Below are 27302 nucleotides of genomic sequence, written 5' to 3'. Positions count from 1 at the left end.
CATGGGAACAAGGTCAGTTTCCTTCCCTCTGTCTCCGACTCCTGAGTGCTTTGGTTGGGGATTTGCCAGGGTTTCTGCAGAGGAAACCCAAAACACCTTCCCTAGGTGCAGTGCTCATCACACCTCCAGCACCCTGAGATTCTTGACTCTCGGATTTCTTGAAGTTCCTTTATGTGGTCGAGAAACTCCTCAAAGGAAGCGTACAGCCCACTGAGCTTTGCTGGTGCCTCCGTGACAGCGCCTTCCTTTCTTGCCCTGTCTCGGCTGCAGACAGCAGCTGCAGCGTGAGTCAGTTGCTTGTGTATAAATTCTTCTGCATCTCTCTGCAGAGAGAACTCCATTCATTTAGCCAGTGTTCGCTGTGCCCAGGCCTCATGCGAGGAGGTGGGATATGGAGAGGAATTGACTCACAGCCACTGCTCGCAAGAGCTCACGGGGGGAAAGGTGCAAATAGACAGTATGACACACGAGCTGTGCTGTCACCCAGGCATGTCATAGGGTGCCATGGGAGAAGAGGACCGAGTGGCCTCTCCTGGGGACCCAGCACACAAGAGATGACTTTGAGCAAGTCTTTAGAGGTGAGGAGGAGTCCACACTGCAGAAGTCCAGGCAGAGTGAGCCAGGCAGCAGGAGCCACGGGGCAGAGGCCAGAGCCCTGAGGGAGGTAACACTGGCTATCTGTCTGGAGCTGGGGCACGGGGCGAGGACCCAAGTTGCCACGTCCTGGCGGTCATGTGCACACTGACGACCTTTTGGGACCTTTCTCCTGAGCCCCCAACTCACATACCCACTGCTCACCCAGCATCCACCCCTCAGTGTGTATGGGCATTCCAGACCCAACATAACTAAATAGAAGTCTTAGGCAGAAATGTGACCCTCCCCAGTCTCCCCCGTGTTATGTGGCCCCACCATTTACCTGGTTACCCAGGCCCAAAATGTAGGTTTCACCTTTGACCCTGCTCCTTCCCTCGCTCCTCACCTTGTGTGTTTACAATGTTGACAGCTGTTCTATCACAGTATATCCTGAAAGCCGCCACACCTCCCTCCCCTTGTCCAGAGGTCCCCTATCTCTCAACAGGTCTCCCTGCTTCCACTCTGGCCCCACTGTGAGCAGCCTCCCACACAAACAGAATGACCTTTATTTATTTATTTTTTCTAAGTATTTATTTATTTATTTGGTTGCACTGGGTCTTAGCTGTAGCAGGTGGGCTCCTTAGTTGTGGCTTGCCAGCTCCTTAGTTGCAGCAGGCAGGCTCCTTAGTTGTGGCTCGAGGCCTCCTTAGTTGTGGCATGCGAACTCTTAGTTGCAGCATGCATGTGGGATCTAGTTCCCCGACCAGGGATAGAACCCAGGGTCCCCGAATGGGGAGCTTCGAGTCTCAACCACTGCACCACCAGGGAAGTCCCCCAGAATGACCTTCTAAAAAGTAAATAAGATCACAGCACTCCCCTGCTCAAAACACTCCAGTGGCTTCCTAGCATCCTTGGAGTAGAATCTGAACTCCCTGCCCTGTCCTTCCTGCCCCTCCTAGTTCTCTGGTCTCATCTCTTAGCACTCTCTGCTTTGCTCACTCCAGTCCAGCCCCTGTGTCTTTCTTGCTGTTCCTCTTTCTTGCCTCAGGGCCTTTCCACTTGCTGTTTTCTGCCTGGATTACTCTTCCCCAGCAATCCTCCCTTCACTCTGTTCTGGTCTGTGTTCAAGTGGTCTTTCCTCTATTTAAAAGGCACTGTCCTACCCCACCCCTTACACCATCACTCTGTTCTCTTACTCTGCTTTATTTTTCTTCATTAGCACCTGATTTTATATTATATATTTATTTGTATTCTTTATCCTTTGTCTTACCTAGAATGTAAATCCATGAGGATGAGCCCTTGTCTTAATCTGTCTCATTCACCACTCTATCTCCAGGGCCCAAAACAGAGCCTGGTACACAGTAGGTGATCATCACACATTAGGTTGGTAATGAAAAATATGAATGAATGAATGCAATTTAAGGCTTTGGTGTTTATTCCATGGGCAGTGCGAATCTAGTAGACACCTTTCAGGAGGTGAGTGACGTGGTCAGCACTTTTATTTTAGAAAGCCAGCTGGTGGCAGTGTGGAGGCTGGACTGTAGGAGGCGGCAGCAGGACTAGTTAGAGGCAGATAAAATGGTCCAGGAAATTGATGCTGAGCCCTATGTAGAGCTGTAGAGAGGAAAAGAGGGGACTGAGGACAGATTTTGAAGACCTTTGAGTATCTTTGGTTCCTATTGGAATAACTTGGTATAGCAATTCTTTTAAAAGAAAAACAAGAGGGGACTAGCTGGTCTGGAGAGAGGCTGGTGACACTCTGTCATGTTTCTCTCCCCAAGCAAATGTCACACCCCAGATGCACATCCCCTGCAGTGCAGTTATTATCTCTCTGAGGAGTGACTCTGCTGTTCCTAGACTCCCCGTTCAGTCTTCTACTAAGAAAGTAGTCAAGATGGTATCAGTGAGTCTGATTCTTCTTCCTACAGATGTATATATACACTTCTTCCTACTGATGTTATACACTACAAGCCACACTAAGTCATTGGTTCTTTCTTGCAATGAGTACATTTCTTCATATTTAACTCCAAGGGAGACTCGCTCTAACAAATTCTCTTTTTCTTTAAGAATGACTAGGCTCTGCTCAAGTTCCGTGTGGGGTTTACTGATAACCTGGGGACTAGGCATCTCCTTTATCACAAACATGCACAGGAACTCTTATCCTCTCCTCGGTGTCGGGGAGTCAGAAAGGACGGTGGGCCTGCATTCCTAGCCCAGGCATAGCCATGCTGTCTGGCACTGCCTCTTGAGAACTTTCTTCTTGAACTTGAATTATTCCTTCCTCCCCAAATCCCCAATCCTCCCCACATTTTGATGCAAAGCCTTTCATCTCTGAGTAAACATGTTCTTACCCATCTTGCTGAGGTGTTCCCTCTCTGTCCCTAAGGGGGAGTAGGTCATCCCAGGCCCCTAAGCCTTGGCCCAAAGTTCCTAATCCTGTTTGCCGAGCCCTGTGGTGTGAGATGCTGTCCCATCTGTGTAGCCAGATGCCCGCCTACCACGTCTCCCTCTCTCTTCCAAAGGTCCAGATGTCGTAGGAATGACACTAATAGCTACACTGTAAAGCTTCCTGTGTGCCAGGTACTGTGTTAAACCCTCCACATGCATTCTGTCTAATCCTTCCCACCCTGCAGGGGTGAGTATTATTGTCTTTTTCACAGATGAGGAAGCTGAGGCTTGGCAGTGCAGTGAGGCTTAGTAGTTACGAGCCTGGGCTGAGAGTCAAACAGACTTGGGTTTGCATCCCCCCTAGCTGTGGACCTTGGGAATGCTACTTAACCTTCTTAACCTTCCTTTTCCAGATGTAGAAAATGGAGATAATATGGAGAGTATTCACAGGGTTGCTGTGAAAAATTAAATAAAATAACATGTTATTTCATAAGTACTTGCTTACTAAATGCTAGACTTTGTGCCGTCAGTAAATAATAGCTCATCGTAGATACTGCTTTCATCAGCAGCACCGTCATCATCCCCATCCCAAAGCTACATGACTAGCATGTAGATGGAGCCAGGATTGGAACCTAACCCTGCCTGGCTCCAAAGCCCACGTTCTTCCCCCGTCCCACACTGTTGCTCCCAAGTTAATCTTGCCTAAGACTTTCTGGTCCCTAAGTTTACTCTCGGTCTTCTTGGTTGTGCTGTTTGTCCCTGTGTGGGCAGTGGGCTCAAGCTAAGGCGTAAAAGATCTTCGGTCTCTTCCAGCCCAGTGACCTCTTTCCAGTCATTGACTGGGCAGTCCTCAGTGGCTGGGCTCTTCAGGCAACAGCTTGGACAATTTTCCCTGATCGTCAGTGTCATCTCATCCGCTGTGAAAGCCAGAGGCATGGCGGGGGTGGGGGTGGGGGGCGTCCTGTATTGTTGTTTATATCAGGAGGATTATCCAGAGAAAACAGGCACGGCAAAGATAGGGCTGGTGAGTGTTCCTATCATTTGGGGTCACAGATCACTTTGTGAATCTGGTGAAATGTATGGAGCCTCTCTCCCGAAAAATGCCATGATAAGCCCAATATTTTCTCCACAGCCCGCCCAGGGGTCCTGGCTGAGAAACTGAGACCAAGTAGGTTAATTCACATGCTCTTTTATCCTCCTGCTGTTCCTCATTCACAACCGTGGAGGGCGTCTGTTTCTGTAGGATGTTTGTATTCGAGGGCTATTGGGCCATCCTGGTAGCAGTTGGAAATACCTGTTTTACTGATATGATTTGCCATTTTCATTTCTTCCCCATATTTGAGAAATGTATCCACACATTAGAACTGGCCTAGTCTTTTTGATGAGACTGACCTACTGATGTGCACATAAATTCAAGCCATGACTGCATCTAGGAGACCAACTGGAGAGGGTTTTTTGGCCCCAAATATCAGACTTATAAGAATTTTATTGTGATATATAGATTATAAAGGTGCATAAGCTTAGCTTCAGTAGGGTTTAGTGGTTTAAATTCAGGTAAATGTAAATCTCTACTTTTTTTTAAATATATAAATTTATTTATTTATTTATTGGCTGTGTTGGGTCTTCGTTGCTGCGCGCCGGCTTTCTCTAGTTGCGGCGAGCGGGGGCTACTCTTCGTTGTGGTGCACGGGCTTCTCATTGCGGTGGCTTCTCTTGTTGTGGAGCACCAGCTCTAGGCGTGCGGGCTCAGTAATTGTGGCACTCAGGCTCATAGCTGTGGCTCGCGGGCTCTAGAGTGCAGGCTCAGTAGTTGTGGCGCACAGGCTTAGTTGCTCTGCGGCATGTGGGATCTTCCCGGACCAGGGCTCAAACGTGTCCCCTGCATTGGCAGGCGGATTCTTAACCACTGCACCACCAGGGAAGTCCCTCTACTTTTTAACTTACGTTTTTTGTTTTGAAATTTTAGTCTTAAAAAGTATGCTTCCTCCCCTTTTCTTTTTTCTCATTCCAGTTTTCAAGGTATGGGTCTGGGAGAAGGCAGATTCCAAGCACCTTAACTCTTTAGTCTTCTAACTTGCTTGTCGGCATCTCCTTAGAGCCTTTCCAGCAAAGCATGGAATGGGCCTGCTGTTTGTAACAGGAATCATGGGGTTGCTTCTGATGCCCGCTCCCCTCCCTGTCCATCCTTTGGGTCCTCACAGAAAGACAAGAACAAACCTTCCACAAAGGAGACCCCCGAATTTCTCCTCCTGCTCGGGCTACAGTGCCAGTGCCCTCTGCAGCTAGAAGAGGGACTTGGATTTTGGGCACAGGAACTAAATTCATCACATATTAGATCATTTAATATAAAGCTTTTTCTGATGCGTAGTTTTTTCTTTAAAGTTTTTCTTTTTTTCTTTTTCTAAATTATAAAAGCAACAGATGCTCACTTTAAAGCCAGGATTAGAACTCTTCACGCCTGGCTTGGAATTCCAGCTCCATGAACTCGTTAGATGTGCAGGCCTGGGAAAGCACATACCCTCCTTGAAGGCTTGATTTTCTCCTTGTGCAGGAGAGAATAATTTCACCTCCTAACATCGTTGCGAGGATTCAGGGAGATTGGTACATGGGATGCGCTTGCAGAGGTTTGGCATGGATTCTTTTCCTCAGTGACTGTTTATTCAGCACCCACTCTGAGCCAGTCAGCGTCCTAGTTGCTCTGGAAACACTCAAGAACAAGACAGAGGGGGTCTCTCTGCTCTTCTGAAACTCACATTCTAATCAGAGGAGACACAAAGAAACAATTTCAGAAATTAGGAAGCTAGAACCCCCAGGTGGGGTGCAAGCCATAGGAAGGGCCACTTTAGGTCAATGCCAGGGGGGACCTTGCGGGGGAGGCTTGGTGCTATGTGACCCCCTAGACCCCAGGTTTTCCAGGACACCCGCTGTTAACAATTCTGCCCTCTAAGGGTAGGTCCCAGTTTTAAGTTTGGATACTCTGACCACTGAGCACGTGTCGGTTCTCCATTAGGTGGTGCTTGTTCACTAACTGGCTCCCCATTCCGAGTATGAGCTCCAGGGCTGGGAGCCAAGTCCAGGGCCTCTTGAAGGCCTCCTGGTGAGCTGGAGAAGTGCTGCTTCCCGCTCACCCAGTGGAGCTGACACTGAATGAAGAGCCTCCATGTCAGGAGGGAGGGTCATCGGTTTCTAGCCAGAGCCCATTTTGCTCCAGTGCTGCTTGGAGCAGTTTCTCTCTCAGGGAGGTTCTGGCACGCTGCAATCCCGATTCTCCACATGCAGTTTTTAAAGGGCTTGTGGAGACCATGTGAAAGCTGGGGCCATCCCAACCTGTACGTTGGCATTTGGACCACAGAACTGTCAGCCCAACACTCCACGCCATCTGCATCGCCCCTCTCAGGGTATAGGATGCATTTTTAAATGACCATTTCAGCCTCTGCATTGGGCAACAGTGACCCAGACCGATTGGCGAGTGAGGCTGCTGAGCGGAAGGGCAAGCTGCCTCTGACTCACCTGTCACATTCATTGCTGACCTACTTTTGTTTGACCTTGATTTGCTCGCTGCAATTAAAGACATTGCTGTGAATGCACTTCTGCTGCTGATTTAAGTCTAATATGTGACAGCCCAGGATCTGAAACACACACATGACCCAGGCAGATGGATGGATGGATAGGTAGTTAGTTTTTCACTTACCTCTGAATTGTAATTCGATCACAAGGAAAAGGCTTAATTTCAAGGACATTGAGCAATTCTCTGAGACTAGATCGAGCAATTCTTTGAGACTAGATACGATGCCAAGGCAGCAGGCCTTGATTCCTTGCTACTGGGCAGCTTAATCAGGAAACGGCCTAGATGGCTGCCTTTCAAGTGGGTCCTTGCAGTAGCTTGGCAACTGGCACAGGGTCATAATTGGAAGAACTTGGCTCTGAGTGTCTGTGGGTGTTTACAGTGCACTATAGGGCAGGGCTTCGTTTATTTATAGAATATTGTGAGCAACAAGCAGCAGAAGGCTGAAAAGCCACTAAATCTCGATTTATTTTTAACAAATTCCATTTTCCCCCTCATCCCAGAAGGAGAACTGAGTTATTAAAAAACAGTAAAAAAAAATACATCATTGCAGAATATGCCATATCTAATTATGGGGTTGCCAGCGTCAGCCTGCAGCCACATTTTAAGGGCTTTGTAAATCAACCATCCATTCAATCTGTGAACTTATATGACTCCTATTCTTCTTTTAGATGTAGAAGGAAGTTATTGGCAAGTGAGTGCTATTCAGAAGTTCTACACTGTCTAAATTAGGAGATGGAGGGTATAAATATAGAATAGTGTACTTATGTTCTCAAAGGGAAATAAAATTATTCTTTGTTGTCCATCATACTTAGCCATCCAAGCATACATCCCACCGCACTAAATACCCACTGTAGAGTTTTCACTCATCGCAATGGCGGATCCACGCCACTCACAGGAGCTGTACTGTGATATCTTGCTGAGCCAGACCCTGAGTAAATATTGCCCACACATGTCATGAAAAGACGTGGATCTAACACTTTTGGGCCTTTGTTCTCATAGTGCATTAGAGCTGGATGAGACTTCAGAGAGCCTCTAGTTCAAGTACATCTTATTGTAGTTGGGGAAACTGAGGCCCAGAGAGCAGAGTGACTTGGGCCGCATGGTGAGTCACGGCAGAGCTGCGCTGGGGCCGCAGTCTCTGTGCTTTTCTCTGATGGTCCCTGCTCTGCCAAGCTCGGAGCCAGTGAGTTAAACAGACCTGATTCCTGCCCTTCAGGGTTCACAGTCTCAGACAGACAGACATCAGGATGGTCAATAATCACCATATGCATGAGTAAACCAAGTTATATGTGTGCAATAAACCAGCTAGTGAGTGGAGGAGATGATGGTAAAGTGGGGAATTGTAGAATCTGTGTGTTTGGATACCAAGGCTAAGGTAAAATCAGTTGCTCTCTGACCTACTTGGGAAAAGCTTTATAGATGCTGTGAAGTTTCTTTTTTTCTTTTTTTCTTTTTTGGCCATGCCATGCAGCATGCGGGATCTTAGTTCCCCAACCAGGGATGGAACCTATGTCCCCTGCATTGAGAGCACGGAGTCTTAACCACTGGACCACCAGGGAAGTCCCCATGCTGTGATAGGCGCAGCACATTTGCTGCATATTGCAGGAGGGAAAGTGCGGTGCAGCAGTGGGTGTCAGTGAAGGTAAATATAAATATTGAAGTTTTGGAGAAGCCTGGGGATGGGTCACTGGGGAGATCTCAAGGAAACACCCAAGGGAATGAAGGACTGGGTGCAGGCCAGGGGCAGGTGGTCTGAGTTCCTGGGATGCTCTGCCCTGTCCTGGGACAGCATGGGTTGGCGGGGAGGGCGGCGTGAGTGCTGTTGTTCCCAGTCCTCTGACCGCCAGGTAGAAGGGTAATAACTGAGCACAGTGGTCTTCTTTTTTCTGACCCTCAGGATCCTTCTTTGCGCGGCCCTCTGGGCAGCCAGTATCGATGGACTAGAGCTGGCACGGAAGCTGGAACATGTGTCTCTTTCTTGCCCTGGGCCGATGCCCAGCACATGCCTGGGCTGGGTGGGGTCTGGGTGTTAGTTCTTTCTGAGGCTGGGAGGGGACAGAGGGAGCTGAAGAAGCCTTTTCAAGGAAGGAAAGACTGTGGAAGCTTCTGGAGAAGACTCCTCTTACAGTGCTGGAGGCCAGTGGTTTTAAATTGAGGTTGTAGTGGGCAGCACAGAGACGAGTGAGTGAGAGAGGAGTGAGTGGGAGAGGAGAGGACGGATCACAGGCCGGAAGAAGCAGTGGGAGTTACTTACAGACAGACAGACAAATGGGGAGGGAAGGACAGTGATGTGCTGGGACTGAACCTACAACCGCAGGGGAGGAGGTCCGCGTGGGGAGGGAGGAATCGGCCACGGCAGACCCAGCGGCTAGGGGCCTGTGTTACTTAGGCTGGGCCTTTGGGTTACTGAGCACGTTCTTCTTTGAGCAGAGAGGGTCTGTCTTCCTGCCCAGTGAGCTCCTAGCCACCCTGGACAGTGGTTCTCAAACATGTTGCCAGGTGTTTCCAAGTGGCAAAGAATGAAATCAGTACATAGAACATCGCCAGTGTCACCTCCGTAATTTGTTATTTTTCCTTAATCTTTTGATACCTACTGCCACTCACCTGCTTTTGAGTTCTCAGAGTTGAGAATGTATAAGTTAGCAGTTTCCACTACCTGGAAAATAGCTGATGAGCTTTAGTTTGGGAATTTCATACTTTTTCTCAGATTTGTATTGTAGTTTTAATACAGCCCAGTAATATTTTTGCTGATAAAATAAAAATTTTCATTTTTATAGTTTATAAAGGTAACACAGTTTCAAGATGGAGGATACCTCCTGGGTGTCCCACCTCTGAACCAGTTTTCAAGGAGCAGATTCTCCCCTTTCTCTGTTTTGTTTCCTGCTCCTGGGCATTTCACCGTGTCCCAGCACCTTTCTCTGTGTGCAGCTCAGCCCAGGAGACCAAATAAACCCGGGTCGGGGGGTGTGTCAGTAAAAGGTTCAGTGGTAAAGAACATTGACACCTTCATCTGAGAAGAGGTTGGGAAGTTGCCTATGGACTAGGACGGCCCCAATTCTTCCTGTCCCAGTCCCAGCCCATGGAGTTAGCAGGCCTTATCACTTCATATTGTGTGTCCCCAGTAACGGTGGCGTTTGTAACTGATGCTGCCTTTAAATTCTCCCAAGTAAGGAAATGTTCATGGTTTGTTGCCACACCCCTGTCATTTCACTCTTTCTCTGAATCACTGTGCTAGGCACGCAGCAGGCATTCCAGAAACACTTTTGGTTCATGGAGCCATTGCTGGTCAGAGCCCCGCTGTCACTACCACCTGGTGTTCTCAGAGCATTAAGTGAAAGTCCTGAAGGTTGTGTATTTTAAGACCTGTCCAAAGTCCATCCTCCTTCCTTTGGGCTGATGAGCCACACCCTGGCTATCTGCACTTACTTGCTCCTTATCAGAGTGATAGAATGGTCCAGGGGAAGGGCATCAAGGAGTCACTTCCTCTGGCCACCCTCCTGTGCAGGAAAATCCCATCTGTACTGATCAGGACAGTCAGGCCCCTGGCCCCCTGGGGCGCCCACAAACCAAGCCTCCTGCTCCCCCTCTACAGATATGTTTGCCTGTTAGAAAACCCTTCTTTATTCTAATCCAAATCTGCCTCTTGGCACTGTTTCCTCATTGACCTAGTTCTGCCCTTTGTAGCAGCACAGAACAAAGGTCCGTAGGCGTGGCGTGACTCCACTTTCTGAGTGTGGAAGTTGTGCTCATGGGCTCCCTTCCTTTCTCTTCCCCACCTTCTTATCTCCCTCCCCAGGGTCCAATGTCACCAGTGCCTTCTGCCATCCTTGTGCGACATGGCAGTCCACATTAATATTAATGATTGGCAACATTCACTGAGTGCTTACCATGGACCAGGCACTGTTCTCAGCTCCTTATATGACTTATCTTACTACTCACAATCACCTATGAGGTGGGTACTGTCAATATCTGCATTTTGCCAGTGAGGAACCTGAGGAGCAGAGGTCAGATGTTGTCCAGAATCACACAAGGAAGTGGCAGAGTGAAGACTGAGCCACAGAGCTATAATATCTCATAATCTTAGCGCTAAAAGTAAGCCCGTGGTGCATTAGATTGGGGCTGGTCCTACTTTGATTTATTTTGCAAGAAATCATTGGAAGGGAGCCTGAGTTGAACCATTTCCTATGAAACCTCCTCAGAATTTGTTTTTGTTGTTGTTTTCTTTTCTTTTTTTAAATTTTTTTGATTTTTTATTTATTTACTTTTTGGCCGTGTGGTGTGTGGGATCTTAGTTCCCCAACCAGGGATCAAACCCGTGCCCCCTGCACTGGAAGCACGGAGTCTTGACCACTGGACCGCCAGGGAAGTCCCCAGAGGCCCCAGAGACCTTTGCCTTGTCACCAACAAATGGGTTCATCTGAACTATGCCAGGCCTGCAGGGTTCGTGATGCAGTGAGTTTAGATCAGGGTGACAAATGTGGGCTCTTAGTATTTTCTTTTCCTGCACATGAAGTCAAATGCAATAGGTTTCTTGTTCAAAATGCTTCGTCATGATTTTGTAGCCAGAAAGCAGAGGGAGAAAGGTACCTAAGAATTCTAAGACTGAACCATATCTTCAAGTTCCTAATCCAACGTTCAGTCTCCCAGAACAGCCCCAGCGGTTGTGGAGTAGAGGGGTGCAAGGCCCACCTGCCCTCCAAAGCTGGGATGGCAGGTGCCGAATACACATTTTCCTGAAATGCATGCATCAGGAAGCGTTTTGGAAGGGCAGGAGAGGGACGTGGGAAGGGGCATGTCAGGGCCAGTCTAACCTGGGCTTGAGTGTTGGTCTTGCCCTTCACCAGCTCTGTAACTAAGTGCAAGTCACTGGCTGCCTCTTTGCTCTTCTGTAAGATAGAAATAACAGTACCTTTTCCTAGGGATGTTTTGAGGGTTAAATAAGCAGAGGCAGATGTGCCATGAAGCTGTAGTTGTTGTTTCAAACCATTCCCCACACCTGATGATACCTCAAGGTTTGGTGACCAAGCCCTCTTTCATTGTCTGGCCCTTCCTGCTTCAGTGGCATGGGCCCCAGCCCCTCAGCTGCCAGCCGTCTTGTGAGGCATGGAGTGGGACTATGGAGGCATGGGGTCTTCTGGGGCAGTAACAGTCCCCAAAACACAGCCTGCAGTCACGTTGGTCATCCTGCCCTGACCCTGGCAGCTCAGGCCAAGTTCCCCCAAGAATCCAGGAAAAGGTGATTCATGACTTAATCAAGAGTCTGCTTCCTGTGTTCAGGTGCCCCTGGGCTTTCCTGGTCCAGGCATTGGCCACACTGGCTGAGCCAGAAGGGCTGAGAAATGGACTGAACCATCTTTATCTTTGTCGGTTGCTTTTCAGATAGCGTGTATCCCAGTTACTATTTCCGAGAGATAAGCAGCAAAGTGAGGGACCTCGTTTCCAAGGTGTGGGCCCAAAACCTGGAGGGAGAGCAGCTTGAAACAATAGAAAAAGGACTGGATAAAATCTAGTTCTGTAGTTACCTAAAACGGGGCCCTGAGCAGTGTCCTAGCTTCCCTGATACATAGTGTCTCTGTCTGAAAACTGGGGATGCTAATAGAACTAACCCCAAGGTTGGTAGGAGGATTAGATGAGATCCTGGATGGACATAACAAAAGGCACCTGGCACAATGTCTACCACTTAATAAACATAAATATTATAATAATTCCCTTCCTCCTCTACTGTATACTCTGCTGTTGATTTCCTATATGGCTTTGAGTAAATATCTTAAGCCCTCCTTGACCCTTCTCTTTGTAGAAAATGCAGGTGAAACGTACTACTGGTTGTGAATGGGTACGTAGCGCCCCCTATAGGACATCTCAGGAATGTGCAGGGTGGTTGGGCTGTCACAACTTGGGGCACAGGGCTTTCACTGAGGGGCAGCAGGGATGCTGGATGTAACATGTAGAGAATAAAGGATTGTCCAACATCCTGCCCAACTTCCCAAAATTCAGTGGGCATTCATGTAGGTGAGACCCTGTTTATAATGATCTGGGCCTAGAGTCTGACTCCATTTTACATATAAACATAAATAATTTTTTCATGTTTTTAATATATACTGAATTTTCCAGGAACACAACCACCAGGTATATGAGGTTTACCTATTTGTTATAAATAGATACAAGCATCTCATTATATCTTTCACTATGTCTCTAGAGTAGCTGTGTCCAATCTTTGTGTATTGATAGACATTTTATTTTAACTTTATTTTTTTCTTCTTTGTATTACAGTCACATTGTTTTTGAAATTATAAGTGTTGGTAAGGTTATATTATTTACAAATTTTATTTCAAGAGAATGAAAAGAATGTTGAAAATATTTGTATTGAGTCTTTGAAAGTACGAGAGAGACAGGGAGAAGGAGAGAGAATGTGTGTGTGTATTTTAGCCTATAAATCAGCTGGAGAAACCTTAGGATAGACTTGAAATAAAAAGAAATGGGGGCTTCCCTGGTGGCGCAGTGATTGGGAGTCCGCCTGCCGATGCAGGGGACACCGGTTCGTGCCCCGGTCGGGGAGGATCCCACATGCTGCGGAGCGCCTGGGCCCGTGAGCCATGGCCGCTGAGACTGCGCGTCTGGAGCCTGTGCTCCGCAATGGGAGAGGCCACAGCAGTGGGAGGCCCGCGTACTGCAAAAAAAAAAAAAAAAAAAAAAAAAAAAAAAAGAAATGGTTTCACGTATCTTAGAAATGTCCTTTTACATAAGGATATATAATAGAAGTCAGAATTTAACTGCATCCATTGCCAGAGAAATAAGATGTTTGGATGTTTCCCCTGGCCGTTTTAGAAAGTATATAATCTTAAAGAGTCTAAAACGTAGTTTTTGTTATCTTTTTTCATCTTTGCCATCTCTGTTTTTTTCACCCCTCCCAACTGTATGTATGTATTTATGTATTTTAACATCCATGTGTAGATCTTTACCGAAAGGAAAACCAGTCAGGCTCCTTGCTTTTTACCAAGTTTGTTTTTGTTGTTTTGTGGCCTCTGCCTGTGCAAATGGATTGTGTGAATTACCTATTCATAATCTTTATTTTTCCACTAGGGTGATTGCCTTTTTATTGATTTACAGCAGGTTTTATTTTTGTTTTGTTCCACTTAATTCAGAAAGGATAATAACTCCTTTACCTGTCACAGAGCTTTGGAGTCTGACAGACCTGAGTTTGAATCCTGGCTTTCCCACTCATGCACTGAGGATTTACAGGCAGTTTACTTGACCTCTCTGAGACTTAGTTACTTCTAATTGAGAACTAAATGAAAAAACCACTGCATGGCACAGAATAAAAGCCCAGTGTGTGGTTTCTGCTGCTGCAGTTTTTGTGTTGTTATTTTTGTTGTGATTCCTCCACTGCATATTTTCTCAGAAAAAGTATCTTGAGCTTGACAACTCATGTTGTTTCAGATTCTTAGACATGTAACACTCACTTGCTGTAACCAAAGCTTAGAAAAATGAAACTGAAATCACTGAAATTTTGTTTATTCCTTGTGTAGGAAGGAGACCAATGAAAGAAAACAAGCTGATTCCGTTTTAGTTAAAAGAGGAACTTGCAGGGTTATTCCTGGGGTCAGGAAACACTCAGATGAACATCTTAGATCTAGGGCCCTGGCAAGAGGCCTTGAGGCTTATCACACAATTCAATCGTCTCCTCAAACGGTGCTTGCCAGGGCAGGCAAGTGGACAAGTGCATTTCACAAAGGTTCCCAGTCGTTCCGAGCTGAAACAGGAGGGATCATCTGGTTAACTGTTTAACCAGTTTAGCACACCTGCCGTGCCCCCAGCACTCTGGTCGATTCACGGCCTTGTGACCCGTTTGGGCATCCTTGCACTGTAGGCGGGAGGCAGATGGGTGAGAGCCGGCCCTACCTCTTCCTCCTGCTTGGGATGGAGCTTTTGCTTTTCTTTGCTGAGTCTCTGAAGCAACAAAGTATGTATGGAGTCCTGGCTCTGGAGTTAGGCACATCGGGGCTCTGTCCCTGATTCCTCCATTCCAGCTGTGTGATTTTGGACAAGTTGCTACACCTCTCTGAGCCTCAGTGCCATCTTTCACATGATGGTGATTTTTTACCATCCCCAAAAGGTCATTTTGAGGACCAAATGAGTTGGGTAAGGGCTAGCACCATCCTCAGCACGCGGGATACTCAGTCAACAGGAGGTGGGCGCTGCTCCAGGAAGGCAGGAGGTGGGTACGTGGGCTGCAATGTAGTCGGTGATGCAGACCCCCCACTCAGCACGATCCAGACCAACAGCTCCTGCCCTGCTGGGTGGATGAAAAGAAGACACCTCTTCCTCCAGCTGTCACACGGGGCACGCTGCCTGGCAGGGGGAGCTCAGGTGGGGTCTTCACCCCCACTGGCCCCCAGGGCTGGGGGCCTTTGTGTAGTTTACAGACCGGCTACACCCCTCACAGCAGAAAGACATGAAATCCCGCCGGCTGTTCCCTCACAACATATCAATAATCGACAGCTTCTTATCACCCCACCATGGCCACCCAGCCCCGCCTCCTCTTACACCTCACGTCCATCCATCATCAGCACAGCCTACCTGCAAATATATCTAGAATTCTTTTAGCCACTCCTCAGACCAGGCCTGAAGCATATCATCTTTTCCCCAGACTATTGTAGTTGTCTCCTTACTGGCCTTCACTGGTGGTGCTCTCTTTACCCCCCCCACCCCATATACACTCATGCACACATGTGCACATGCACACAGAGCCCCACCGCACACACGCACACAGAGCCCCACCGCACACACGCGCACACAGAGCCCCATCGCACACACACACACACAGAGCCCCACCGCACACACATGCACACAGCCCCACTGCACACACGTGCACACAGAGCCCCACCACACATGCACACACAGCCCCACCGCACACACGCGCACAGACCCCCAACAGGATCCACCCTCCTCACGGTTTCTTCTCAACACTGCAGCCAGACTTAAATCCCACGTGGGATCATGTCATCGCTGTTTCACTCAGGGTCAAAGCCTTACAGAGGTCTGCCCGGCACCCTGTGGCCTCCACCACAGCCCTTTGCCCTGGCTCTTCTCACCTGCAGCACTCCTTTCCCCACCCCCATCTCTCCACAGTTCGACTTTCCTCCCCAGTGTGCCTCCTGCCCCATCTCCGACTTTCTCCCCACCTCCCAGAATCCTTCAGCCTTTAACCCTTTGCTTGCCTTGGTCACCGGAATGTATGCCAGACGAGCAGAAGGCTCCTTGTCCCCTGCCCCAGCCCTGCCATGGAGAACAGTGCCTGGCACTTGGGGGCTCCCAGTAGATGTCTGTTGAAAGGTTAATGAATCGTCGTGGGACAGCACACTCCTAGTGTCTCCATTGTGACAGAACCGTCCTGAATTGAAATTGGACTGCCACAGGCAATTTGTGGTGCAGGTTTACTCAAATTACCAGTTCTTCCACTGTAGGAACTACCTGGCATATATGGACGCTTAGTAAGTTCTGTTGGATGCATTGCTTCTGGCCTTTGGGGCCGTGGTAGCCCTCTGAGGCCTCCTTACCCATCAGCAAAATCCTGTGGTGGGTGGGACCGTGCCCCTGACCCTTCTTAGCCGGGTGTTCCCCCCACCCAGAGTCCCCCGTGCAGCCCAGCCCTGGGCGACACTGTCAGCCACTGGCTTCTGCTTCTCCTGCGGTCTCCATCCAGGGAAATCGTCATCCTTTGCTTTCGCCATCTCGTCTTCCTGGGTCACTCTAACGTTTTGTTATCATCACCTGTTGATCTAACTTTCTCATTATCCTCTTCCCAGCTTTCCGTAGGAGTTATTTCTCTAATTTTAGTTTCATTGACTGTCAAATGAAGAGGTTGGACTTCTTTTTTTTTTTTTTTTTTTTGCGGTACGCGGGCCTCTCACTGTTGTGGCCTCTCCCGTTGCGGAGCACAGGCTCCGGACGCCCAGGCTCAGCGGCCATGGCTCACGGGCCCAGCCGCTCTGCAGCATGTGGGATCTTCCTGGACCGGGGCACGAACCCACGTCCCCTGCATTGGCAGGTGGACTCTCAACCACTGCACCAACAGGGAAGCCCAATGGACTTCTTAAAGTAACACCTCCCTCTCAAATTCTGAGGAGCCCTCAGTGCTTCCAGCTGCAAGACGCGGGCCTCTGGCACGGTCTCTACCCCGCCATGTCCCTCTCCGGGCCTTTCCCCGTCACTCATCGGCTGCCTTCTGCTCCCAGAGCTCACTGTCCACTTGCCAGGCACTCCCTGCCACCCCAGGTGCTCCAGCTCCCACCATTTTTGAGCCCCTTCACCCCAGACTTGTGGTCTGAGTTTGCTTTCTGTGACCTCCGTGCTTACCTCCCCCAGCCGCCTTCTCCTTGTCTCACCTCACAGCTCATCCATTTCAGTAACCGCAGTTAACCCGATGGGCATCCTAAGTGCTTTTCATGTACTGACCTCATTCAGTCTTGAGGAGGGATCCTCCTCCTGTTCCAGGTGAGGAGACTGCAGCTCCCAGGGGTCACGGAACTGGCCCAGGACACAGCTAGTAAGCGGCAGAGCTGAACCCAGGCTGTCTGGCTCCAGAGGACTGACCACCACCCCGTCCTACCTCTCTTCACACCCATATCATCCCCTCACCCTTTCGTCCATGCCCCGCGAGCCCCGCCTTCCAGGGAAGAACCCTGGCTCTTCCTCTGCTCCTGCCGGGGGAGGTGCGGGCAGGTCACAGGCCTGGATAAGCCCCCAGTGCACGGCCTTGCCCACCCTTGCTCTGCACCGCTTCCCGGCCTGTGCTCAAGTCCCTGCCCACTCTGTAGTCGGCCTTGCTCCCTGCCGTGGCGGAAAGGCGAAGGCTGTTCCATCTCTTTTCACCACTGCTCGATATTCTTCCCATTTTTCTGTCCTTCTCTCTCCCTTCCCCACATTCTCAAAGGAGGCACATCCCTTTTCCTCTCTGAGTCTCAACGCTGCTCGGGTCCACCCCCTGCTGCCTGTCCCAGCTGGCCTCCATCCACAGCCCTACCCCGAAACTCAGCACCTTTCGGGCTGCCCCATCTTTGACTCTGCTCCCCTCACACCAGCATCCTTTTCTTTACCGCCAATAACAGCAGTGCATCCTTCTGTTTCCTTTAGAACAAGATGCAGATGTTTTCTAGGACTTTCTTCAACTTCAGGCAGCAGGTGTTTTGGTGGAAAGAGCGTTCTTCCCCTGAGTCTTTAGGGCCAAGCTCTATTCTCTTACCCTGTAGGTTTTAACAAAAGAAGGGGGAAAAAAAGGAGAAAGAAAAGAAAAGAAAAAGCCCCCAACAGCCTGGAGGCAGGCTGTGTGTCTCTGGTTACTGAGTGTGACTCACTGGTCCCTCCTGATGACCACCCCTGTACCATCATCAAATGCAGGGGTGTGTCAAGGCTGAGGGCCAGGAGAGCTTGGCCCTCGGGAGGTGGCCTCCCAGAGCAGCCAGGATGTGACCGGTACAGAGCACGCCCTGCCTCCCGGCACTGGGGCACCGAGGAGAACAAGGCCTGCATCCTCTGGGGAGGCAGCACATGTGAACCCCCCCTGGCGGCTTCACATTCCACTGTGGTCCTCCAGGCAATGCAGAGAAGCCCTGGGTCTGGGCTGGTGGGTGGGCTGAATGCATGTGGGTGCTGAGAGGCAGAGGGCAGGCACTGGGCGGAGGAAGCGGCCAGGGACCACTCACGAGGCAAAGTGGGACAGGGTCGTCAGAACTTCGGCTTTTCTCAGAGGAGCCAGAAGGCTGACAAAGCCATGCCGACCACCTTCTGGCGAGGAAATAGGCAGGGAAGGAGAGGAAGCAGGATCACTGCATCCTGAATGATTCTGCAGAGCAAGGTTCACCTTAATATGCCCCATCCAACCTTTGTCCATTAGATGTTAGGTGAAGAAAAACATGTGGACCAGCATCTGTGGGCAGGTGGAGACCCCGCCACTCCCGGACTTTGCCCTCTGCAGGGCCCTGTTTAAGGTTCCGAGAAGCCCTGCAGAGGAGAAACCCAGCATTTAGCCCGGAATTGCCCACGCTTCTTTGGCCATTGATTTTTTTCCCGCCATGTAACATCATTAAAGTTTCATGGGGTTGGTATTCAGGAAGAGATCTTTGGGAAGTGCTGGTGTGAAGAATTTCATAACAGCATACTCTGGAATGTGCCCATTTTTTATTTTGCATGGAGGCCATGCCACATAGTGGAAAGGACCGACCTGGGTTTAAATCTACCTTCCTATAAAATCCCTGGCCTTGGTCAAGTTTCCTAACCTCTCTGAAACTTAGTTTCCTCATTTTTAAAGTGGGAGAGATGACATCTAATAGAGCTTTGGCGATGCTTAAATGACAAAATAATAATAGTTAACACGTATAGAGGGTTTATTATGTGCCAGATACCACTTTAAGCACTTTCTTCATCTCCTTTCTCCACCACAGCTCTGAGGTAGGTAATGTTATCATCTGTATCTCCCAGGTCAGGAGACCCTGACACGCAAAGTTAAGGGTCGTGTATATGTTGGAACTGAGATTTGCACCCCAGACACTAATACCTGGTAGAGTCGGGATTTGAAACCTGACCATCACTTCTCAGCAGAGAGCATGCTCCTAACCACTGTGTCATAAAGGGCCTGGTGCATTAAAAGCAATAAGGAACATCAGTTCCCTTTTCAGGTGATTCATGGATATTTGAAGGGGAACCAGGCATTCCTGAGACTCCAAGTTATTCTGCAGTCTTTTTTATCAAACCTGTTAAAGGAATAATCTGGACCTGCTTGTCCACTCATTGTTTTCTGCACATAAAATAAAAATTCTCCTTCAGCAAGTGTCCAGAAAGTTACGACCCTTCTTTATGGCCTCTCTGCTCTGCCTCCATATCATGATCCACCTCAATTTGGGCAGCTGCTCAGCCGTCGGCTGGAATTGGGCCACTTCCCACACAGGTGCCATCAGTGGTCCGTGCATCCCCGTCCAGGACCAAGAGTCCTCCCGGAAAGCACAGTGGGGCTGTAGCTTGTTCCTCAGGCTGTTCTCTTTCCTGTACTTCAGTGACAGACGTGGCGACGGTCTAAGAAGGTCCCTTTTATCACTCGTTCAACAAACAGTTACTGAGTTCGTGTGCTGGGCTAGGTGCATGCTCTGTGTTGTGCCTTTTAAGTAGATCTCAGAATCTTCCTAACAGCCCTCAGTAGCCCTCCAAGACTGGAATGCTGTGGACTCTCCTCTATCAGTGGTGTTGGGGCCCTTTTCCACATAGACCAGCCTTGTTTTTAAACTTATTTATTTGATTTATTTTTGGCTGTGTTGGGTCTTCGTTGCTGTGCACAGGCTTTCTCTAGCTGCGGCGAACAGGGCCTACCCCTCACTGCAGTACGCGGGCTTCTCGTTGCAGTGGCCTCTCTTGTTGTGGAGCACAGGCTCTAGGCGCACGGGCTCAGTAGTTGCGGTGCATGGGTTCTAGAGCGCAGGCTCAGTAGTCGTGGCCCATGGACTTAGTGCTCTGCCGCATGTGGGATCTTCCCGGACCAGGAGTTGAACCCGTTCTCTGCATTGGCAGACGGATTCCCAACCACTGTGCCACCAGGGAAGTCCGACCAGCCTTGGATTTTTTTTTTTTTTTTTTTGCAGTATGCGGGCTGCGGGCCTCTCACTGTTGTGGCCTCTTCCGTTGCAGAGCACAGGCTCCGGACGTGCAGGCTCAGCAGCCATGGCTCACGGGCCCAGCCGCTCCGCGGCATGTGGGATCTTCCCAAACCGGGGCACGAACCCGTGTCCCCTGCATCAGCAGGCGGACTCTCAACCGCTGTGCCACCAGGGAAGCCCGGACCAGCCTTGTTTTGATTCCCAAACTACTCCAGGATTCCCAACCCCTGCCTCTTGTGAGACCCTCTCAATAGGCTCTCTAAGCCCCATCGTTCCAAATGCAAGCTCCTTGATTTTTGTTTGATTTCAGGATTCCCAAGCATCTAGAGCTTCCAGTAGGACTGGGTACACAAGTGCCACAAACGGGGTTCTCCCCAGGCCCCTGACAGCCACTGCAAATGAGCTCTCCTCTGCTCAGAACATCATTCTAATCATCCAGTCCACCAGGCAAACCTGGTTCAAGTCTCCCCTCCTCCCTGGTCCCTTCTCCTTCCATTACCCCACACACACCGGCAAGTAAGCTAATCATTTTCTCCTCTGTTCTGCTCCTGTACCTCACATATGCCCCACAGCTAGGGGAAAAAAGGCATTTCTTCCTCAAGATACTTGACTGCCACCTGCTGGAAATTTGTAGTAATGGCTCCACAAATCTCTGCCACTTAACAGAGGCGCAGGTACACTGACATGGGGCAGTGCACTGCTTGCACAACTGCAGGCACGACCCTGCCTATAGCAGTGATCAGGATTGAGGGGATCTTAAACATACCCCGCTGTGTCCCCAGTGCCCTGACTTCCACTAGGGCTAAAGAAATGCTTGCTGATTGATCGTGGTGCAAACCCCGGTTATCTTAGGGTCGAGGCACCTGGTCTCATGGGTGAATGTTCTCTAAATCCGTCTGTTGCAAAGCGAGGCAACCAAACTCCCCACAAACTTTCAGAGTAACCAGAGGATCAGGGGGACTTGCAGAGGGGACAGGGACCCTTCAGTCTCTCACCTCTGCTCAAAGGCCACCACCATCTGAACAGACCAGAGCAACTCCACATTCATCCCCTCATTAAACCTTGAGTTGAGAATATGGAGAATGGAACCGGGGCCAGCTGCCCTGCTCCTCTGCATGGGGGAAGGACAGTACTTTGGAGCAGATGCTGTGTCCAGGGCCAGCGCCTTGAAGGTGGTGGGGATGCAGAGGTGGCCACACAGGGGTCCTTGCAGGCAGCTAGGGGTTTTGTGGCAAAGTAGATCGGTGAGCATGTAGCTACTAGACACAGGTAAGCAAGGGTGTTGATTCACTATCGTCCATATTTTCCTAAGCTGTGCCCTTCTATTAAACATCATCAAAAGCCATTACCCCAGTGACATCCTGAGGCTTCACGAAGTGGTCTCAGTAGAGCTCCATCCAGCTGTTACACCTGCAGGCGGGGGCAGGAGGGGAAACATGCTTTTACCAGGGTCCTATTTTATAAAGGGAGAAGCCCTCTGTCCTTTCACAAAGCTTGTTTCCCCAGAGCCAGAGCCATTCGGCACAGCGTTGCTCAGGTCACATAGAAAGAGTCTCCCGGGGACTTCCTGGCGGTCCAGTGGTTAGGACTCGGTGCTTTCACTGCCGGGGCCCAGGTTCAATCCCTGGTCGGGGAACTAAGATCCCGCAAGCCACCTGGAGTGGCCAAAAAAAAAAAAACCCAACAAGTCTCTTGGACAGATACCTCTCCCTGCTAACCCTAGTAAAGTAAGAGGAGCGTTTCCCTCTCTGCCCTGGCTTCCAGGAAGCCCAGAGACAACTTCTTACTTCAGTTTCTGTAGCTTTCCTGAAGCAGGATTGCTTCTCCTCACATTTCCCCGATTCCTTCCTCAGGAGTGCTTGTTTTGGGGGCATTTGTATTTTCCTTTGTAGGGGTGGCTTTGGGGGCAGGATGGGCAGTGGTGTGGCAGAATAAAGAACCACCACCAGTGAGCCAGACACATGTGGGTTTCAGTCCCCACTTGCTAAGCAGGATGTCTTTGCCTCTTCAGTGCTTAGTTCCTTACCTGGAAATTTGGGATAATGACCATAATTAACAGATAGGTTACTGTGAAGAGTAAACTCCACCAGTGTGACCGCCACTATTCCCGCTCCCTCCTCCCAGGTCAGGCTTGGTCTGTGGCTCCAGGATCAGAGTCTGTTTCCTTCTTCCTGCCTGTGTCAACTAGGGGACCAAGGGGTTTCCGGGGATGCAGGACTTTCAGTGCTAAATCAGGAAGGTCAGAGGCAAACAGAAGAGCCAGTCACCCTGGTATTAAACAACCTCAACATCTCGGGCTTACAGTGGCCAAGGTTTACTTCTTGTTCATGCTGCATCCGTACAGGGTCTTGGCTAAAGGAGGAGCCTCTATCCAGGAATCGCTGGTCTCGGCACAAACAGGGGGACACGCAGTAAAGGTCAGTTTGAAGGTTGCCACTGTCCCTTCCACTCACATTCATCCATCAGGGCGAGTCACTTGACCAGGCCTGGCATGAGGCAGCCTGCCGACTTCCCACACAGAGGAGCAGCTAATGGTGTGAACCTTGATACAATCCACACGCTCCCCTTTCTCTGCTTGTCGTTCTGGGGTGCTGGGGCAGGGAGGAGGGAAAGCCCAGAGATGCCTGGTCCACAGCTGGAGGGCACCCTGTGGCCATCTTCCTGTGGATGGTGTGTGTGGGTTTCTTTAGGGGCCCTTCAGCCTTGCCCCACTCTGCTCCGAGTACCAGCTGTCTCCTTTTGGCACCTAATAGTGGCTGACAGGCTCACCTCTGCTAGCACCCTTGCTCCTTTGTGTGGAACCCCAGAGAATCTTCTCCCTATGCTCCGAGGAGCACAAGGGGACTGAGGTGGGACAGAGGGTGCCCCCAAGCTCTTGCCAGGTACACGTCCCAGGTCCCTTCATGCCTGGCTTTCTCTGGCCACCCAGAGAGCCTCCCTCCCACCTTCGGAAATCTCTAGGTCAGAAGTGGGCACACGTGTGACCCCTGACTCCAGGACCATGGCCAGGCTCTCCCAAGAGCGTCCTCGCTATGTGTCACTTGGATGGCAGCACCAGGGCCAGCCCTGAGCCCCCAGTCAGCAAGGGTCCCTCTCCCAGGTACCTTTGGCCTCTTGGAGCCCCCTCTCTTGGCTCAAATCTCTTCTGGAAGTAGTTAGCACAGAAGACGTGTTTTGCCCCTTTTCTTTTCGTTGTTCCATTTATTGTCTTACCTCTAAGAACACCTTCCTGGAGAGAAAACAGTTTTCCAAAAAATAACTGTCACAGCTGACTCAGCTTCCTTACCTTGTCCAAGCATATAAGAAACATGGTTTTTGTTTTGCAAAATACAATGCCAAAAATCTATGTTAGCATTTATTATTTCTATAAAGTAAACATGAGTGCTGGAAAAAAATGTTCAAAATAAGAAATTTCGTATGGAGTTTGGTACGGAGAACCTTTATCTAAATTTCAGGGACGTGGGGGAAAGAAAATGCAAGGCATGGTGCTGGGAGATGCTGAGCCGTGAGATCCAGGCGCAGCTGGCGGGGCTGGGCGGGGTCTAGGCAGAGAGGCCGCAGCGGGCGAGGGGAAGGGGCGGGGCAGCCCGGGAGAGCTGGAGGCTTCTCTGAGGGTACACCTGAGGGCACTTGAAAGGCACGCAGGCGTTCCCCCGGTGACCGAGTGGGTAAAGGGAGCCACACCTGTAAAACAAAGTGGGCACAGCTGAGGCCTCGTGCTCTCGGCTGCGTGCTTTTGGGAGCTTAAGTATTTCAGCAGCCTGGCGCCTCGGGTAGCAGATGAGCTGTCGGGCTGGAGAGCGAGCACGTCTTTTGCGGAGGCTTGGTGTATCCTGCTAGGGGTGTTTGGGGTTTTATCTGGAAGGCTTGGGGAGAGCAATGAAGCCACTGAAGCATTTTAAGCAAGGGGGTGTCCTACCTCTGACCACGGTGAGGAGGGGGCGAGACTGGAGAGGGGAGCAGCCTGGATGGAGGCGATGGATAAAGGATGGATGAAGTGGCTGGACCCACCCATCCAAGGGCCAAGTGTGGGCTCTGGGGCTGTTAGAAGGAGAAGGGAGGTCGCCCAGGGTGGATCCTGGGTTGCAAATTTGGGGGCTGGCGGGATAGTGTGGGACCTGGATGGGGAATCAGATTTAGGTGGGATCGTGTGTGTTGAGCCTCCCCCAAGCAGCCCTGCCCTGGGGACTTTGCATCCCTGCTGCTTATCCATCGAGGCTTAGGGACTGGGAGTCCAGAATTCCTGGTCACATCGTTTGCACTTGCCCAGACAGGGTTACCTGTGTCAGACAGTGAGGGTTTCTGAACCAGACTGCGAGGAAGAATAAATCGGGAGGACACGGTCCATTCTATCCCTGAATATTCATTTGAAGACCTTTATAATGATCAAGACAAAGGCAGGTCATTGAAGATGCAAGAATTAGCCAGTGGAATGTGAAGCGCCAGAATTTGTGCTTCAGGAAGGTCAGGAAGGCCCCAGTTAAAATCTGTCTTTCCGTCTCAAGGTGGAGCAGGTAGGGAGTAGTGGGGCGGGTGCAGCCCATTTCTTCCTTCAGAGCCTGTTCCTTCCACAGGGGTCGCAGGGCCAGAGAGGAGACCCCTGTATCCTGCCAGCAGGAGGTGGGCAGGGCAGCAAACTCTCCCCCCGCTTTAATTTAACATGAGCAGCTTTTCAGAACTGATTTCTCTACCACATGTGCTTGAGTTCAGGGACATTTTCTTTCAGCGTCAGCTCACTCCCAGCGGCTTCAGGTATTGGCCCTGCTGGCATTTCGTCTTGGCTTAATGTTTCCTGAAGACTTGTTTTCTGTGGTTCCTCGTTGTGTGCATTTAGGTAACTCACCTGGCTGGAGAGAGAGTTGAGTGGTGTCGTTATTCGCAGGTGTAGCTCCTGGAGCCCCACTGCTCTCCTGCTGTGTGACCTCGGCTGGTTTCTTCACCTCTCTCTGCCTCGATCTTCTTGGTAAAATGTGGAAACAACAGTATTTACCTCAGAGTTATTTTCAGGTCTGAGTGAGTTAATCCACATGGTGCAGTAAGAACAGCGCCTGACGCCAAGTACACGCTCAGTCACTGTTCACTGTTATTATTGCTTGACCCCGTAGGAGAAATGAAAAATATAATTATCTTCTTCCTCTTAAGGCCGTGTCCAAGAATTTACGTTTAGTAATTTAAAAGGCATTGTTTTTCACAGAAAATATCTCCTGGCAGACTTCCTCATGTGTTTGCAGTTGAGTTTAACAGGCAGTTGAAGGACGGGACGGTCAGCTCAGCATTGCTCCCTGTAATCAGGAGTCATGAGCAAGTTCCCCATCTTCCTCAGCTGCTATGAGACTTTTCATTTACTCCAAATTGACCTGTTTGGGATTTCTTTTCCTGTGGGCCCCACTGTAGGTTTCTGGAAGAAGTTGACTGCCTGAAAGGAAGCGACAAAACATGAAAATTGCTTTGAGGTGACCAACAAGTCCAGTGGCCCCTTGCTTCTCCCAAGGTGGATCTGGGGTTTAAGAACCGTAACTTCAGGTAACAATCCTATCCCACCCACCCCTGCCTAGAGTGACTATCATTGGCAGCTCCGATGGTAGTCCTTCCCTCAGGAAGTGTGGTTTCTTCCAGGAGCCCTGAAACTTGAAATTTTCCACCTCATGCAAATGTATGGCTGTTCAAAAAGAGGAGTGGGGGCTAGGGGGGGCACCACAGGTCTGACACCCAAAGGGTCACCGAGACCCTGAGGTCTGTGCTCACTGCTGGCCTACTTCTCTTAATGTCAGTAATAATGATGATAATAACAACAAAAGCTACAGCTGCGGCAGGGCCTTTAATGTGATTAAATGATTATAAAATGCTCCTTGAAGAATACATCAGACTAGCCAGGAAATTTCTAAAAATGAAGAGTAAGAAGCAGGAAAGGAATTGTTCTACCAGATATTAAAATGTATTATAAAGCCACAATCATAAATAGTGTGGTACCAGGATGGAAATAAGCAGATCAAAGGAAAAGAAGAGAAAGTCCAGAAATAGAAAACAAATCAATAAAGATGGCATTTCAAGTGACAGGTAACAGGACACATGGTCTAGTGAGTGGTGTTGGGACAACTGTCTATTCTTTGGAGAGAAATAAGAAATTCCCAACCTTAGGTCGTGTACCAAAAATAATTTCCAAGTGGATTAAAGAACTAAATTTTTTTAAAAAAATTATAAAAACATCAGCAAAGAAGAGAATGTTTTTATTATTTTGGGGTGACAGGGTTTTTAAAACATGTCACTTTTAGTATCATATACAAATACCATAAGCAAAGTAAAAAGGCAAAAGCGGGGGGAAGTATTTACAACATCTATAACGAGCAAAGATTAATATTCCTGATATACAAATTTATTCATTCAACATGCATTTTTTGAGTGCTTACTGTGTGCTAGAAAGTGTTCTAGGCACTAAGGGTGCAAGCAGTAAACCAAAGTCCCTGCTCTCCTGATGCTTATAGTCTAATGGAGAGGACAGCCAGTAAATTAAGTAGATTATTGCAGGCCAAATGCTTATACGGGCGATGGGAAAAAATTAAGCAGGCCTGGGGTGGTTAGGAAGAGTTGGTGGGGGGGTCATATTATGTGGCTCTTCAGGGAAGCTTCACTGATGAAGTTTCATCTGAGCAGAAATATGAAAGAAAAAGGGGAGAAGTGGTTGAATTTTGGATGTTTTTTTAATCTTGAGCTGATAAGATTTGCTGATGGATTGGATGCAGGTTGTGAAGAAAAGAAAGGAGTCAGGGGTGACTTCTAGGTTTGGGGTCTGAGTGGCAAGCAGGATTGAAGTACCACTTACTGACCTGGGCATGGCCAAGAGGCTTGGCTTGGGGAGAACCAGGGATTGGTCATGGATGTTTCATGTTTCTGTTGTATATTCAAAGGGAGATGCCAGGGTGATGGTTGGTTATACAGGTTTGGAATCTGGGGAGAGATCTGGGCTGGAGATGTAAATATGGGAGTTGTCATAGCATGGATAGTATTTGAAGCAATGAAACTAGACAGATCTCCTAGGGAGTGAGTATAGACAGAGAGGAGGGCCGAGGACAGCTAGAGGCGAGGAGACGAGAGGAACCAGCTGAAGAGACCAAAGAGGAGTGGCCACTGAA

The 27302-nt window shown here is 49.4% G+C and overlaps 1 protein-coding gene across 13 annotated transcripts in view; it reads left to right on the top strand.

Annotated features, from left to right (window-relative positions):
• The window catches only part of BMAL1 (basic helix-loop-helix ARNT like 1), a 104420-nt gene that overhangs the window by 42819 nt on the left and 34299 nt on the right, over positions 1 to 27302 (top strand). For 11 of the 13 annotated variants that reach the window (XM_027115320.1, XM_027115315.1, XM_027115318.1 and 8 more), the window contains one exon: positions 25567 to 25695. The gene's annotated coding sequence lies outside the window, so the exon portion shown is untranslated. Of the gene's footprint in view, positions 1 to 8042; positions 8172 to 15199; positions 15211 to 25566; positions 25696 to 27302 lie in introns of those variants that run through there. The other 2 variants (XM_027115317.1, XM_027115321.1) reach the window with 2 other exon arrangements.

This window comes from Aethalodelphis obliquidens, unplaced genomic scaffold (genome assembly GCF_003676395.1).
Source record: "Aethalodelphis obliquidens isolate GAN/ISIS:26980383/991018 unplaced genomic scaffold, ASM367639v1 scaffold14, whole genome shotgun sequence".
NCBI classification, from domain to species: domain Eukaryota; kingdom Metazoa; phylum Chordata; class Mammalia; order Artiodactyla; family Delphinidae; genus Aethalodelphis; species Aethalodelphis obliquidens.
The sequence above is the reverse complement of the archived record's forward strand: the minus strand, read 5'-3'. Positions and strand labels throughout refer to the sequence as shown.